Source organism: Physcomitrium patens, chromosome 19 (assembly GCF_059467195.1).
Source record: "Physcomitrium patens ecotype Gransden chromosome 19, ASM5946719v1, whole genome shotgun sequence".
In the NCBI taxonomy this organism is placed as follows: Eukaryota; Viridiplantae; Streptophyta; class Bryopsida; order Funariales; family Funariaceae; genus Physcomitrium; species Physcomitrium patens.
This window is the reverse complement of record NC_143428.1, coordinates 11,037,390-11,054,559: the sequence shown is the minus strand read 5'-3', so window position 1 is coordinate 11,054,559 and position 17,170 is coordinate 11,037,390.

The following is a 17,170-nucleotide window of genomic DNA, read 5'->3' as shown; positions in this document are numbered from 1 at the left end:
AAAACAAGGAGAGGGTTCTGAGGAGAGGATAGGACCTTCATTAGGAATTGTACAAGGTTCCAGCTGCACGGTCCCTATTGTAGCTGGACGAATCCATTTTCCGACATGTTGTCTTCTTTGACCGTCGTACCCCTCATTTTATAGTTGCGTCGTTTCTTTGGACAATATTGAGCAGTGTGCTTAGGTTCTCCGCAATATAAACATAATCCTTCTTGACGACGACGAATCTTTTCTTGCTCAGTTAGGGATTTAAAATGTACCGCGTCAATTTGCATGTCTTCTACTTCTGAATGTACGTTTGGCAAAGATGTTGATGTTGCCATTGAGTAATAACGTTGAGGTTCCCGTGAATGATTCTCGGATCGAAATTCGAAAAGTCGATTATCACATTTTATCGCAAAATCGATTGCTTGACTCAAAGTTTGAGGATCAGGTAAGTTGAGCATCAATTTCTTTACTTCGTATTGCAATCCATAAAGAAATTGACTGATGAGTGCAGCATCATCCCACTTGATGTCAATTGCAAGTTGTCGAAATTGTGAAGCATATACTGTTACTGAGTGATTTTCTTGTCACAGAATTTGGATCTTATTTGTTGCAACACGAGTTGCATCGTGTTCACCATACATAGATCGAAACTCCGCCAAAAAAGCTTCCAAATTGTCCAATATTGGATTTCGTTGTTCAAAAAAAGACGAAAACCACGATAATACAGAACCAGAAAGTAGAGTGCCAATAAACCTGACTTGTGATCCTGGAGTTGGATAGCTTTGCGGTTGAAGTTCAATTGCCAATTGTACTTGATTGATGAACCCTCGAAACTTCGATCTCGTACCATCAAATTTCTCAAGTAAGGCAATTCTTGGTTCTCTAGTGCTTATAGGGTGTTGTACAATTGGAGAAGGAACGTGATTTGTTGTAGATGTTGAAGCAACTCCGATCATCTCTATATCTCTACTTTCTGCTATTCATGTTCTTTCCTGTGTTGGTGAATTGAGTTGATGCATCGCAAGCATTAACTCCATCATTTGCTCTTGCATTTGTGCCATTGCACTCTTCATTTCAACAAGCTCTGCCATAATGACACTAAGAAGAAAAATTTGTTTGATATTGCTCAAGACAAAAGAAAAGAAAGACTTGATAACAAAGAAGATACTAAGAACAATATCAGTTTAGAAGTGGGTAATCCGCAAACTTCTAATACGCTTATGTCTTGTCAAGAGAAAGGGGTAATCCACTCTTACTCAAGAAAAAACAAAGCTCTGATATTGTAAGTGTACTCTTGTCAATCTGTCAAGGACAAAGACTCGATGAGGGAAAATATACACCAAAAGGCTATCTCGATATAATAAGTCAAAATATAAACAAGTAGGTATATTAAAAGGAAACTGGAATGGCTATTGCCACAAGACAAGAAACTAAAGACTCTTGAACCTGGACTAGAAGCAAGAAAGGAGTTGACAAGAGTGAAGAAGCCTTCACTCTTGTCTCTATATATACTATCTAACTAGGGGCTACATGGCGACGTTCTATAGGACCTCCAATATGTGTTGACTTTGTAGCACACATGCCTTGACTTACAAGGCAAGTTTTTCTACGTGTGGGCCACATAGTTAGCTTGATCTTCAAGCTAACAACATGTGTGGCACATGGCCAACTTGTTGACTACGTTTCTAATCCAAAAAGTCAATTAAAGACACCTATGAAGTCAAAGTAGCATCTAAGAAGTTTCTAGGAAGCTTCTATATTAAATATTATAGAATTAACTTACTTTTATCTACTTTTACTTACTTCTACCTATTTCTATATGTAATTATTAGCTTACATGATTATGGCCGTGACATACTTGGATGTAGAAGAGAGATGCCTTGCAAAACTTTTATATATTTATTATTAAACTACATAACCAATTAGAATATAATTATATTCAATAAGATATGCAAAGAAGTATTAGAATATATACAAAGAAAAATCCACTAATATTAATATATGCAGATTTAGATGAACAACAATACATTAGATAAGAGTATAATAAAAGTGAGAGCACTTAAGCCAACACCTTCTTTTGTTCTCACTTTCATTTTCAATCAAAGATGGTATAAGTAGGATTTTTCTCACTTGGCTTATAAAGCTATTGCATTCAAAAGTGGAGTCTCTATTGATTATAAGTGTATTATAATATCTATATTTTTTTTTATTTGTAAGCTATTAGATGTTGTTGTATTTTTATAATTTTTGGATGTTGTTATGTTTTTGCAATTATCTTCATTGCTATAATAATTATGAAATGGATTGCAGCTAGAAATTGTATTATTGATGTTATAGCCGTTGGTGGTTGTTAGTTGGCATTTTTGCAAAAGTATATTTGATGCAATATATTTGTGGCTTGTTTGAGCTGATGAAGAATCTTCTAATCAGGTTGTAGGAACTTTAATTAAAGGACATCAAATTGATAAATTACAAGAGTTAGAATTTAATGGAATATATCAAATATCAATTAAAAAAAAAGATACAATAAGGCTACTGAGTAAGAATTTAAGTGATAAGGTAGGACAATCCATTGAATTTCTAGTCTTAAGAAGAAACAAGTTGTGTGCAATTTGAAAGGAATTTAGATCTAATATTTACACTTTGTATGAAGAATGTAAGTACTAGATGAATGAATTTAGAAGGATTGAGCACAAGAATTTTTGGTCTTGTAAAGAAGTTAAGTTGTTTCTTAATAGAAGAGCAAATTCAAGCTCAAGTAAATGTGTATGAATTAAGTAGAGATTTTATACCTATTTCTTCTTTGTTGATAGCAAAGTATAGATGGGTTATTAGTTTGGTTAAGAAGTCTATTTGGTGTGAAGTTGTTGATACGTAATCTACTTATACATCTCTAGATTATACTTTTTTTGTTTGTAGTTTAATAGTTATATTGATCTTGCTTTTTATTTGATGTTTAAATATCTTAAATTTATTTAATATTTTAGCTTTTGACCTCATAAAGTAAATCTAGCTTTTGTACAAATAGTTGTTAATAAAGAAAAGAAAATATTTGGATCTTTCTAAAGAAATTGTAGGAAGTACACCTATTAAATCTAAATATATAAGCTTTATAGAGATAGATGCACGATTATCAAAATGTTGTAAAAAGCCTTCTTTATATTGTATATCAACAAGGAAACTTTCACATAATATCAATATTGCAATGATTTGAAGTAATTCTATAATTTGATTGTATCTAATTAGATAATTGAGTCCATAACAATAATACCATAGTTTATTTTTATCTATAGTTTTGAGATTGTTGATCTCATTCTTAAATTAAAACTTCTAATATTCATTATTTAGATCACAAAATCCTATCAAAATAATATTTCTATTTGTAAGGTTATCTAAAATCAAATAGTATGTATTGAAAATATGACTATGTTTCTTGTATTAGCTAGAATCCTTACAAAAAGACTTTTGCAAAAGGTTAGAACATAGAGAATATTGGTTAAATTTATTTCACTAAAATCAATCTTTACAATGGATGAGCCAATGCCTTGTATATTATGAATCTCTCATCCTACAGTATCAATAGTGCATCTTGAACTAATTTGACTAACATTTTGATGTATACTTGTAACATGTATTGGAGCACTGCTATCTATATATCAAAGATACTAATATTTTATATGTGCTGAGATTTTTTTCAAGGCTATATCAAGATTTTATAATTTAATAGAAGTTTATTTATGATTGATAATTTTAGCATTAGCTATGGAATTGAATTAATCTTTGTTAATGTATAGTGGCAGCGGTTTGTTTGGTTGGAATGTGCATTTTGCTCTAGTAAGACTTAGCTATTTGCAATTATAATAAATGACATATACTTCTAGAGAGCTTTTATTTTATAAACCTTATCATCTTCAATAATAGTAGTTATGATATTATATTATGTGAAGTTTGCTTAAGAATATAATTGATACCTAGTTGTGGAAGAAAAAATAGAACTTGCAATAAGATGACCTAACAACTCTAATAGAATCATAAACAAACTTCTATTAAATTATAACAATGTTAATCAATATTTAATTGAATCCAAAGAATTCTTAAGAATTAACAAAAGAAACATAAAGAAATCATAAATTAATCTTAATAAAATATATTCAATAAAGAAATATTAAAGAAATATCAAAAATAGGAATCTTAATTAAATCCTAATAAAATTCTGATGTAACCTTCAATAAATCCTAATAAAATCCTAAATCAATTTCAATCAAAACTTAATTAAATCCTAAATCCTAAATCCTAAAAAAATCTTGATTTCTAATTTTAGGCCAAATCTTAATCAAATCTTAAATCCTAATTCTAAATCAAATTCTAATAAAATCCTAAATCTTAATCAAATCCTATTAAATCCTAAAAAAATCCTAATTAAAATCTAAATATATCCTAATAAAATATTGAATAAATTCTAAACCTTAATCTTAAATTAAAATCTAATGAATTCTTAAATCCTAAACAATCCTAAGAACATTTCAAGTAAATTTCAATCTATTACTATACCTATTTAAAACTTCAATAAATATTAATTAAATCATAGATCTTAAATAAAATTTCATCTAAGCTTCAATCAACAAGCAATTAACAAGTATACAAAATTTGAGAAGAAGCAGACTTACCAATTGTAAGAAAAATTCCCAAAACTTCTAAAATGTTGGCTTTCTTCTTTTTCCGACTTAAATGTTGATCTTTCAACATCCATTTCTTGTTGCTGAATTATTCAATTGTTTCAAAACTTAGATTATTTGTAGACATTTAAGTCTTATTTCTTTTACCAAATTTTGCTTCAATCCAATTAGCATATATTGATAGATCTTAGAATGACTCAATGACCCTAAATCTCAAATTTCCAACCATAATCCATAAAGCCCTCATATGCTTCAATCTAACTATTCGATTGACTTCAAATTTCTTAAACATATTTACAACAAGCACAACAACAAATTGCCTAATTTTTATCCTTACACAAGCTATAAAATTAAAAAAATCCTCAAATTTGTAGACATATTTTTATTTCTCAAAATCTAAACCTACTGGATATATTATTAACTTTGAAAATCCTTCAAAATTTCACTATTGATCCAAAGAACATAAAATTAATACTCAAAAATCTTTCTTCAATTTTACTCTAAGATTTGCATAAGAACCTTGGAGTTGCTGTAGATGCTTAGTTTTGTACCTTGAGGTTTGATTTTGACCGTAGTTGACAATTGATCCTCTAAGAAGATATCAATTCTTGACTTTTTGAGGTAATTTTTGCTAAAATTAACTCCTAACTCCTTCCTACATATGCCTATATTTTTATGTTTTGAATCTATCTTATTTTTTCTTATTCATGGTTCTACAAAGTAAATAGAATCTAATTTTATGAAAAGTAGTTTTAACACTAATAGATTTTATTACTTGCCAATTATTTATCTATATTTTTTTATTATATATTTTTAATTAGGCTCTGCTATAATAAAATATTTTCTTTCTTCTTTCACCTAATAGTCATGTTAATATATGACAACTATGTGGATAATAAGTAAAACAAAGTCTTTCTTAAGATGAGAGTCCTCGAGATTGAGATGAATTATAATATTGAGGTTCAAAAGTAGTTGCTTTATTAAAATGTATAGCCAAGGCTTCTTCATCTTAAAGTTAAAAATTTCTCTATTCTTGCCTTGCTGCTTCAATAAATAACTTGGATTTTAGCTAATCAAATATTAATATTGTATTAATATTGCTTAATATTTGAACTATGCTCTCATAACTTTTTAATAGGCCATTTAGTAAGAATTGATATATAGGTCAATTTTAAATGATTTCACCTATGGATAACATCTTTTTTTTTTATATCAGTTACTTTGTTCATATATTCTTCAATTGAGCTTCTTTTTAATATCTTAAGTAAGTTTAATTAGCTTATAAGCATAAGAAGTTGTGATTGATTGCTTAAAGTAAATTTGAATCTTAGTATTTTTCATGCTAATGTAAGATCTATAAATATAAAAACATAATAAAATAAGTTATTTTCTTTAAATAATTATATTCTTAATAATATTAGATTTATTATTTTTTCATTTATTATTTATTGTATTGATTCTTATGTATTATTATAAAGAATTTAGCAGGCTAAACATAATATTCAATTAAATCTCCAATATTCTACCTTTTGAAAATGGGTTTTATTTTAAGTTGTCATATGTAGTAATTCTTGTTGCCTATCAACTTCTTTGCTTTTTATATTATTATGCTACTATAATTTTTATGATTTTCTATGGTGATTGATATTTATATTGTTTAGAAGACTTTTATACAAAGAATAGCGTTCATTTAAAATGAGTATATTGTTGATAGCTTGATCATAAGAAGAACAATATTATTATCATTCATATGTTGTCATGACTTCTCTCACTCTATAAATTGCATATTTTTGCAAGTAGTCTTGAAAAAATATTTTGTTTCTTTAGAATTATATATATGAACACATATTTAAATGATTTCAATATCTAGACTCCACATCAAGGATGTAAGAAGAGCTTTACTTCCACTAAGTCACCAGCTATTATTTCCATTGCCAAAATACTATCTCACACAACATCTAATAAGTCTCATAAGATGGCTACTTTATTAAATCAAAAGTTCAATGATCACATGAAGTCTAATCTTGAGGCTATTAAAGAGTTCAAAGAAAAGACATACTTGAGAGGTGGATCCACTAAGGAATCAATCACCAAACTTGGCTATAGATTCTAGACCTTCAAGATTAATATCTATGAGAAGAAAAATACTCTAATATCATATTGAACTACTTAATTGATTAGAATACCATTTTATTTAGTAATGTACATAAAGAAGCATCAAAATAAATATAAAAAAATATCCACTATTATTAATACATATGGATTTGAATGAATAACAATGGATAAAATGAGAGTGGGATGAAAGTAAGAGCACTTAAGCCATCATATATTTCTTCTAAAAGAGAGGTATTAAAAAATTAAATTTTAATATTTATATGATGCATTTGAAGATTAAATTAAAGTACAAGAGTAAAGGTAAGTCTAATAGATTGAATGCAAACTACATGACCAATTTTTTGATTATAATCAAGGTAAAGGTTGAAGCCATGCGCCATAATTTGTGCTTTGAAGTGGTGTTGTATAATAACAAAATTATATAGTAGAAGATGAAAGAAAATATTACATTATAGAAGAACTTAAATAAAAATACTTAAAAAAATTAACTTAAAAATATAAATTATACAAATATAGATTATATAAATTCTTATTAATAAAAAAAGAAGTAATAAAAATTAATAAATGCTAATACTATCTTCTTGAAGAAGAGACTTTTATTTACTTTGTAGAAGTATAAATAAGCCAAATCAAAATAAATGAAATAAATAATTAATATAAATATTTTTAGAAAAGAATTAATAATAGGTTTTAATAAAAAATCACCTCAAAATATAAAGAATTAATATCCAAAGATTACCAATTATGAACCAATGTTGAAATCAAACCCTGAGGCTTAAATTGTGCACTTATGGTGACTTTGGGATTCTTTGGTTGATCAAAGATTGGAATTTGAGATCAAAATGGTGAGAGAAAAGTATTTTTAAAAGTTTATTTTTTGTAATTTGAAGATATAATGAGATTTTGAAGGCTTTTCAAATTGAAAGATGTATCTAGTAGATTTAGATTTTAAATATTAAGAAGAAGTTCAAAATTTTAAGGATTATGAGAGTGTAGTAGCACATTTCCAAGTAAAATTTTCTTATTTTGAAATTATATTTTTTTAAAATATTTTAAAGATATTTGATATTAATCAAATGGTTAGATTAATAGTTATTAGAGTTTTTGTGAATTATGGTCTAAGACAATTGAAATTACAATTAATAATGATTTGTGTAATCTCGCAATGTCTGCCAATTTGATTAAAGAAAAAATTGGTGAGAGCAATTTAGACTTAAAAATCTAGACATCAGCTAATTTTTGAATCAATTTGATAGTTTATTAGGAAAAAAACACTATTAGAAGATCAACATTTAAGTTAGAAAAGGAGGGCCTCCAACATCCAAGAGATTTTGAGAGCTTTTTTCAATTGATGAGATCAATTTTCTTCAAATTTTGTATTATTATTAATTAATTATAGATAGATTTTTCAATAAAATCTTAATCAAGATCAATATTTTGATTATTATTTATTGAGATTTTAAGATAATTTTAAGAAGTAATTAAGATTTATTTAGGATTTTTTTGGATTATTTAAGATTTGTTAAAGATTTGATTTAGGATTTAGGATTTGATTAAGATTTGATTTAAGATTTAGGATTTGATTAAGATTTAATTAGGATTTAATTAAGATTTGATTTAAGATTTAGGATCTGATTAAGATTTAATTAGGATTTTATTTAAAATTTAGGATTTGATATAAGATTTAGGATTTAATTAAGATTTGATATAGGATTTAGGATTTAATTAGGATTTGATTAAGATTTGTTTAAAATTTAATTAGATTTAATTAGGGCTATATTAAGATTTGATTAGGATTTATATAAGATGTGTTTAGAATTTTATTTTTAATATTTTTTAAAGATATTTTTATTTTTTTTTTAAAAAATTATATTTTTTAAGATGTCTTTATTATTATTTTTTTGAAATTAATTCATGACTTTTTTTATGTTTTTTTTGTAATTTCTTTTGAATTTCTTTTAAATTATTTAAAGTTTTATTAAGATTATTAAGAATTACTTAGAATTTATCTAATATTCAATATGACTTGGTAGGATCTTATTGGTGCATTTTCTATTTACCTTCTGCAATAAAATACTCAATGTATTTTTAAGTAAGAATTCTTGTTATATGATAGCGGTCAACTACCTCAAATTTTTTTAATTTGATTTTGAATATTTACTTATATGTGATTGATTTTTAATAAGGAGTTAATTTCATATATAATTAAGTGGCATTTGCCGCATGAAAAATTTATTCTTTTGCTATTACATTTTGCCACTAAGAAGCTTTGAAAAAATTGACGACTTTGATATATGTTGTAGACTCTTATGGCATGTCTGCAATAGTGACAATAGTTCATTTATTGTAAAAATGATTGTTGAATTTGATATAGAGATTGAGTGATTTTTAATCATAGTTTTCTAAGAGATCTTGGAGATGAAGGACTTCTTTGATAGTGTAAGAAGATTGACATCTATGAGGATTTGTCATCTATGAGGATTTGCTAAAGAAAGAGAGGCTTCATTAGAGACTTTGGAATATGAACAATATAAAGTTGCCTGAGAGTGCATGGCATGGTGGTTAACATGCAACATGAGCTCTAGGCCCAACTATGGATCTAAAAGTTGGTGATGTACAAAAGAAGAATTAAAAATTAATTAGTAAATTGGTATTGAAGAATTATTAATAGAAGAATTAATTTAAGACTATTCATGTTGAACTAAAGATGATAGAGTGTCTATCACATTGCTAGTGGACAAAGACTCCAACCGTTGTTGGAGTAGAAAGAATTTGCCTCAAAAAAGCATTGGGCTCCTATTTGTCACTAATTGCTCAATCAAGACTTGAGATAAGAAAGACCAAGTTTATATATATATATATATATATAAGTCTCTTTCAGGAGCAATCACACCAAACATATAAGTCTTAAGTTTCCCTAAACATCCAAATATGATTAAAAAAACTCTAAATCTTTATATATCCTTATAAAGTATTATTTCCAAATTTCAACAACTCATATCTCTCAATTGTATTGTTCAAATATACCCAAATTTTACATGAAGTATTGATGTACTTCTAACAACTATCACAACAAATTTAAATTGCAAATTCATTGCGGATTTTAAGATATTGCCAAAATCCTAACAGTAGCTTCAAACCCTAGTTTTTACACATATGCACGTAATTTTCTTCATATCTCACAAACTAAGCACTCAAATACCAAAAAATATGTATATATAGCTTTTTAATAAATTAATCTATCTTCTTGAAAATATTTGAGCCAAAAATTTGTCTAAAAATTTAAGATATGGCTCCAACCATTACTATGAACAAAATCACTCACTTAATGCATTTGATTTGGATGTGCTCACTTCAACACTCTATAACATCTTTATTTAAACTCAAAATATAAAAATTATTTCATAAAAGATATAAGTCTTAAAATTTCCATTTAAATTGCACCTTCCAATCTCCAAAAATTATTGTAAAAATCCTTTTATGCTCAAAAGAGCAACAATATATCTTAAAATGATACCTTAACTTCAAACGGCTATAATTTCTTCACTCTAATTCCAAATTCACTAATTTTTGTATCCAAACTATAGTCTAAATCCTAAACCTTATAATTCTAGCTTCTAATTTTCAAATGCCTCTTTTAAAGTCACCAAAATTCTTGTTATAGGTATAGACAGCTTGCTGAATGTCCATTGAGCATGGCCTTGAACCAATAGAGATAAAGATCTTTATCTTTTGCCTTCACCCGACCATACCTTGATTTCATCTCTCTCCATAAGTCTCCTAGTAGTTTAGATTTTTATCCTTAGGCTTCTACCTTCTCTTAAAGCTCTATACTAAACATCTAAATCTTATATAATTTAAATACTATAATAAAAATAGATAAAATTCAAAATAAAGTTTTTATATCAACTCTCTTTATATTAATTTTTAGCCATTCTAACACACATCAAGACTTATGAACATAAAATATGTTTTAACTAATTTTTACATACTATAAGCATTTATAGTACAATACTACAATGAAAATAAATCTAATTGCAATACTACTTTAAGTTGAGCAAAGATAAGCAAAGAATTTAGGAATAAAGCCATGAGAAGGAAAGTTTTAGAAGATTGAATCATTAATTAATAAGATGGTAGAGTAAGAATTGATAAGTCAAATTAAATCATTTCACTTGATTGATAGAATAATGGATCAACTTAGAATTTTGAATCAATGAGGCTTATTATTTGTATGGTAATTAATATGTATATGAATTATTTTTTAAAAAATATAACATTATGGAAGATCAACATTTTGCTATTGCTAATATTTTAAAGCTTATAAATTTTGTTGATAGAGTTGTAGCCAAGAAAAATACACTTATGTATTTTAGCATTAAGTTTAATTTAAAGAACTTCAAAAAACTTATCAAATCATTTATTGCCAAACACTAGGAGGTAAGCAATATTTAATTTTCAATTGTGCCACATTTTAATCAATATTGTGTTTCAAAAAATAACTTAGGTCGGACACCAATTTTATAGATTGGTAGCATATATGACCGCCTCTCCTTCCTAAAGTTTAGATAATTTAGCTTCATGAAGGATACATTGAATTATAATAAAAAGTATTTAATTTTTTCTTTCATATGTGTTATTTTGGCATTGAGTATAGGTGGTGGTGAATTGGTGGTGAATTCCATTGGCTTCAAAGTATAGATTGAAGTTGAAAAAGAGCTATTTTCTTCCTCAATTGGAGTGAAAAACTTGGAGTTTGTATTGCATTTGAATTTTGGCCTAAATATAAAAGATTTTGAATATATAGAAGTATTATCTTTTTCATTGAAGAAAATAATATACAATGTAGCAAAAGATATTATTGATAAAGGTAATATAGTATTTAAACCTAAATAATATTAATGATGCAATCATATCACTAGAATCAAATTAAAATAATTCAAGAAGGTGAATAGTATAAGCTGTTCCTACTTTGGAAGACTTACGAGTTATTTATTTGTTTGTTATAGAGACATGTGGAGTATATCTTGGAAAAAAATTATTTAACTAATAATCTTGTATTAGCATTGCTTTGAGTAAGTTAATTGAGTTGATTTGTATTTATGGAATGCTAATATTGATGTGAAAGATGAGAGTTTTTTTTAGGTTGATAATAGAATTGATAGCAAGAAATTATTTGAAAAAATTAAAAAAAATTGGCGGACTACATGTTTTTGGTTGGCAACCTAATATAATAGTGTTGAATAGTGATTGTAGAAGATATGGATAAGGTTCCAAACTACTACAGTAGAGGTTAATTAAGATGAAGAAATAAGATGGCTAATGCCATGCCTTTGGATTAACTTAATGATATTGAGGTGCTTTTGGACGACTATTAAGTTGGAATAAGTTTGCATACTAAAATGTATCTAAATTTTTGGCATTACAGTATGAGTCAACTTATTCCAAAAGTGTTGTCTCAATAAGCAACTATTAATCTATAATCAAATGGTATAAGGATGGCATATGTGAAACAAATTGGAGTACTATGTGGGTGTTTGATATGTATTTGATATGTAGTTTATGTATTAATGAACTATTATTCATCTTTCATTACTTTTGATTGAAATAATTTTTTGAAGCAAAAAAATCTTATATAAGATATACATGAACAGAAAATACGAGAGATATTTTCTTAATATTTTTTGACTTCTATGTTAATTTTAACTTCTTATTATTATAAAATATTGTTGTTGTATTTGCAATAATTTTAGATTTATTATTTTTTAAAAGTTCTAAATCCAAATGCACAATTTTTTTGTAATGTGGATATAAGATTATTGAATTGGATTTTTTTTTAAAGTTCTTATAGTCTTTTGTTGGTTTTTTTATTATAGATCTTGGTTGTCACTTGCCTTTGTTTTTGCATCTTGCAAATATTGCTTGGAATTTTGAAGATAAGCCTTTCATGGTTGTCTCTTCTTGAAAGAAGATTGCAATTAGCTTTAAAAGTGTTGAAGTTTTTATTAGATGCATGATTTGAATGATTGTGTCATATTGTGATGGCATAGACTTCACAAGTATGAAGATTTGTATTTAAGATGAAATAATTATTCCAACAGAGTGACATTATTAGATTAAAGTCTTACAATTGTGTAAGTATTGCTTTATAGATTCTTCTACTCTTATTTTTTATATAATAAATTTTTCTTGTAAGTTTTCTTGCTGAATATATATTTTTTAAAGCTAACCATGCTTCATTGGTTGTTTTGTATGCTCTAATATGAAAAAAAATGGAGTTGTTTACATAATCCAATATTACTATTAAAATAACATGATTTTTTTATCCAAGTAATAATTATAGCTTGCTTTGTTGGTGATGTTTGTAATTTTGCATTTAATTTTAGAATAGGTGTTGGTACTTTTTCTATGTCAGAGAATAACTTCAATATTTCTTCCATCTCAAATTTCATTTCTATTTTTTTTTTTTTTTTTTTTTTTTCCTGTAGACAAAATACTAAGAGCCATCAAATTTTGGCCATTCATTGGTGGTGAAGCTTTTTGTAACTATGCTCAAAATAAAGGAGGTCATTGACATCGTTCAAGAAAGAGAATACCCTAGCCACTAGAGAAAACAAGTGGCGGGTTAAATTGCTATTCTCTTGTTACTTTCGTGATTGGCTTTCATGAACAAGAACTATTCACAAGATTTTCCATACCACTCGCTTATGCCGAGGAAAAGAAATCAGGTTGCGATACTGAACTATGTGCGTGGTGTTTCTGGGGTAGTTTCAAACTCTTTGCTGTAGCTTGAGTGATTAGTTTTATCAAGTGATGACCTGAGGAAGCAGTTGAAACTATTTGCCGAAAAACTACATCTTAGATCTGGCTTTCTGCCATGTACTGCATGAGTGCCTTGCTGATCTTACTTGGGGTCGATTCTAAGCTCTGCAACCTGCTGTCGAAGTCCTGATGATCGATCTTCGGGGAAACACCACCGTCCGGTAGGCGCAGCTTTCGATCTCTTTCATCGCAAAACCGTTTTAAATCGCTCTCTACACAAGAGCATCAATACAGATATGGTTGTGGGGGAAGGAAAATCGCACTAATCTGAAGGAAAATCGGGAATACTTACAGGTGCTATGGTAGATTGTTTTTCTGGCGGAGAGGCATAAGAGCGTGGAGTTGCATGAACATGACTTCCACGTTACGAAGCATCACCATCACATTGCTTTAATCAGTGGTTGCGCACAATTCTCTCGAGAGTTCCATGCAGTTCAGGTATCCGTTAACCAGACGCTCCTCCTAAGTGCAATTGACATACAATCGCACAAATTTAACCAAATCAATATCAAACTATCAATTCTGTTAGCCCCACCATAAAGAATACAGTACTATCAACCAATAACCCAGCTGGAAGGTTACCTTGGCATACGTGTGAATGGCGCAGTGCACATGACTGTAATCAAACCGCAAGTACGAGGGGCTTTGTGAAACAAGCTGTACAAATCTCGGGAGTAAAAGAAAAGTCGAATCAGATGTAGAATCTGCAGTGTACTTGTTCCAGAGTTTGTTACCCGCCAGTATCATGCTCATGTTTGTTAACTAGCATTTTTGTTTGATGGCTGAGAGAATCCACACACAAGAGCTCCTGGGCTCAATGTTAAGTTATACAACTTACTCATATATTACTTTGTTTATTAGAGTGAAGAACTACATACTTATACTCGGATGATCCCTGAGTGGGCGTAGATCCAAAATGTACGCTAATACTGAATGGATGATAACTGCGAGTTAACCTAAAATTGTTGCTACAGTGTTGTCTTCCAATTCCCCCTCTCATTGTATAACAAATTAAAGTTTTAAACTTGTTCTAGAGCGTGAGAATCTTTGTCTTGTTTGTTTTTGGTTTTCTCTCTTGTCTTATTTGCTACAGATTTATTTTGTTTCTTGAGTAATATAGCAAGTAGGATTTGTTCCTGCTCAATTGATAAGTAATCTGCAGCAGCAATTGAACTTTCTAATTGTGGTATATTTCCTTCTATTTCTATTTCAAATGTCTTGTTGTGATATCTTAATAAAGTTTAGTTAATTTTCTTTGTTTGGGGTTTTTGCAGGTGGAGATCTTGTTTCTTATTTTGTGACTTCTTTTCATTATTGTTTGTCATCTGTGTCATTGTCTTGTTTGTTTCTTACTTGGTATGTTTGCTTTTGTTATGGAAGAGCATTTTCAAGTTGCCGTGATAATTTTGTTGCTATGGTTGGTGAATCAAAGGTTAATGTTAACATATATGTATTGATTGATGCATCAACTTCAATTATATGATTTTCACAACAAAGTACCAAATTTTTTTTTTCATTGTCATAAAGTTCTACAGTGTCCAACAAGATTATCAGCTTAGTATTTATTTCTCTTTTGAAAAATGCACATCCCATGCAAAGAGCTTTAGTGGCACAAAGTTTAGGAGTATCAAAACATTTGAAAAAGCTGAGAAGTATTTAAATTTTTTGAGTATGATAGAATTTTCTTCTCCTTTAAGAAGCTTGGATTAGATTTTGTATAAGTTGATATATGAGACTAGATAAGTAGAAATATTTTTATTATATAAATAATACAATCTAGTAAATAGTTAGATATTTGATTTTTGTTTCTTGAGATTTTTTTGATGCTTTTTATATTTAAATTTTTTTAATTAAATATTTTGCCAAAAATTTTATAAACAAATTAGTGACTTGTTTTGTTGTTGGTATGTAGTTTAATTGTATTTTTTTTGTTCAATTTCACTCTTGTATAATAAAAATACTCTGAAATATGTTTGTTATGTGGATTAATTTTAGGATTTGTTGCTATATTTATTGATGCTTTGTTCTTGCTGTGTGTAATGGTTGGTTTATCAATGATCATCCTAAGAACATTGCCTAGCCTTCTTTACAAGGAACTTTTTTTTGAAACTAAAGACATAGCCATGTATTTGGCTATTGTAGGAAATAATGTTATACTAGATTTTTTTTTACATCCATATTATTAGGCCATTTCTAAGATAAAAGAAAAATTTCATAATAAAGTGGATACCTTCAATATTGCATGCTCAATCACTATCTATAGAACTTGATATCCAAGGTGAGTTTGACTTCTTGTATAATATTTTATAGGTCTATGTTTTTTTGAGGTATTGTACAATTCTTTGTGTTGCCTTGAGATGAAAAACTTGTAATTAAGTCATTTAGCTACTTACTTATTTTGTTGCATATTAAATATGAAGTTGAATGTAGCAAAGATGTATAAGTTTTCTAAGAAAGAATTTTTATTTTGCAAAATCAACCATTAATTCAAACATATTAGTGGTCAATTTTATGCATTGCACTATTAGTATGGAGCATAAGATATAATTTTTTAGAATCAAATAAGATTAGTGTTTGGAGAACATAAGCTCTATATGTTAAAAAAAATGCCATCCAAAACTTAAATACGTTCAATTTTGAGGTCTAGAGCTACTGCACCATTATTCATTGTTGACATTTTGAATTATTTTAAATTTTTTTCTAAACCATTATTTCTACTTTTTGCAATTGTTAATATAAAATAAATCATTAACATATGATATCAAAAGCAAGATTTTGTTATTGTAGCAAATTACATAAAAATTATAGTTTGTGATTCTCTTTTAAAAGCCTTAATTTTTTAGGTAGGAGTCTATTTTTTAGTACTATATTTTTGGTGCTTGTTTTGAAATACATAATGTCTTTTGAAATTTATAATCCATGTATTCTTTATCTTTTTCTAGGAATTCTTGTAGTTATAAAATATAAACTTCTTCTTATAGTATCAAAGATAAGAATTCAATAAAAGCAAATAAATAAGTGAGACTTTTTTAAAGAATATGAAAAAATAGAAATAAGAAAGTATATATATTGAAAGAAAACTAGAATGGCTATTGCCAAAAGACAAGAAAATTAGAAACTTCTTGAAACTAAACTAGAAGTAGAAAAAAAATTGACAAGAATAAAAAAGGCTTCACTTTTGCTTATATATATACTATCTATCTAAGAGCTATATAGCAATGTTTTCGTGATATAAAATGGCTAATAGGTAAAAAGATGAAGAAAATATCATATTTTTGAAGATCTTATTTCAAATATATTGTAACAAATTATCTTAGAAAAATAGATAATAGTCAAGGGGTAGAAAAATTAAAAGTGCTAATATTGCCTTTTTACAAAATAGGCTTCTACTCACTTTGTAGGACCACAAAAAGAGCAAAATAAGGTAGACTAAAAATATAAACAATATAGACATCTTTAAAAAGAAATTAAGAGTAGTTTCCAATAAAAATTATTTTAAAAAACTAGATATTGATACCCGAAGAGGGTTGGTTATGAACCAAGATCGAAATCAAATCTCGAGGCACAAA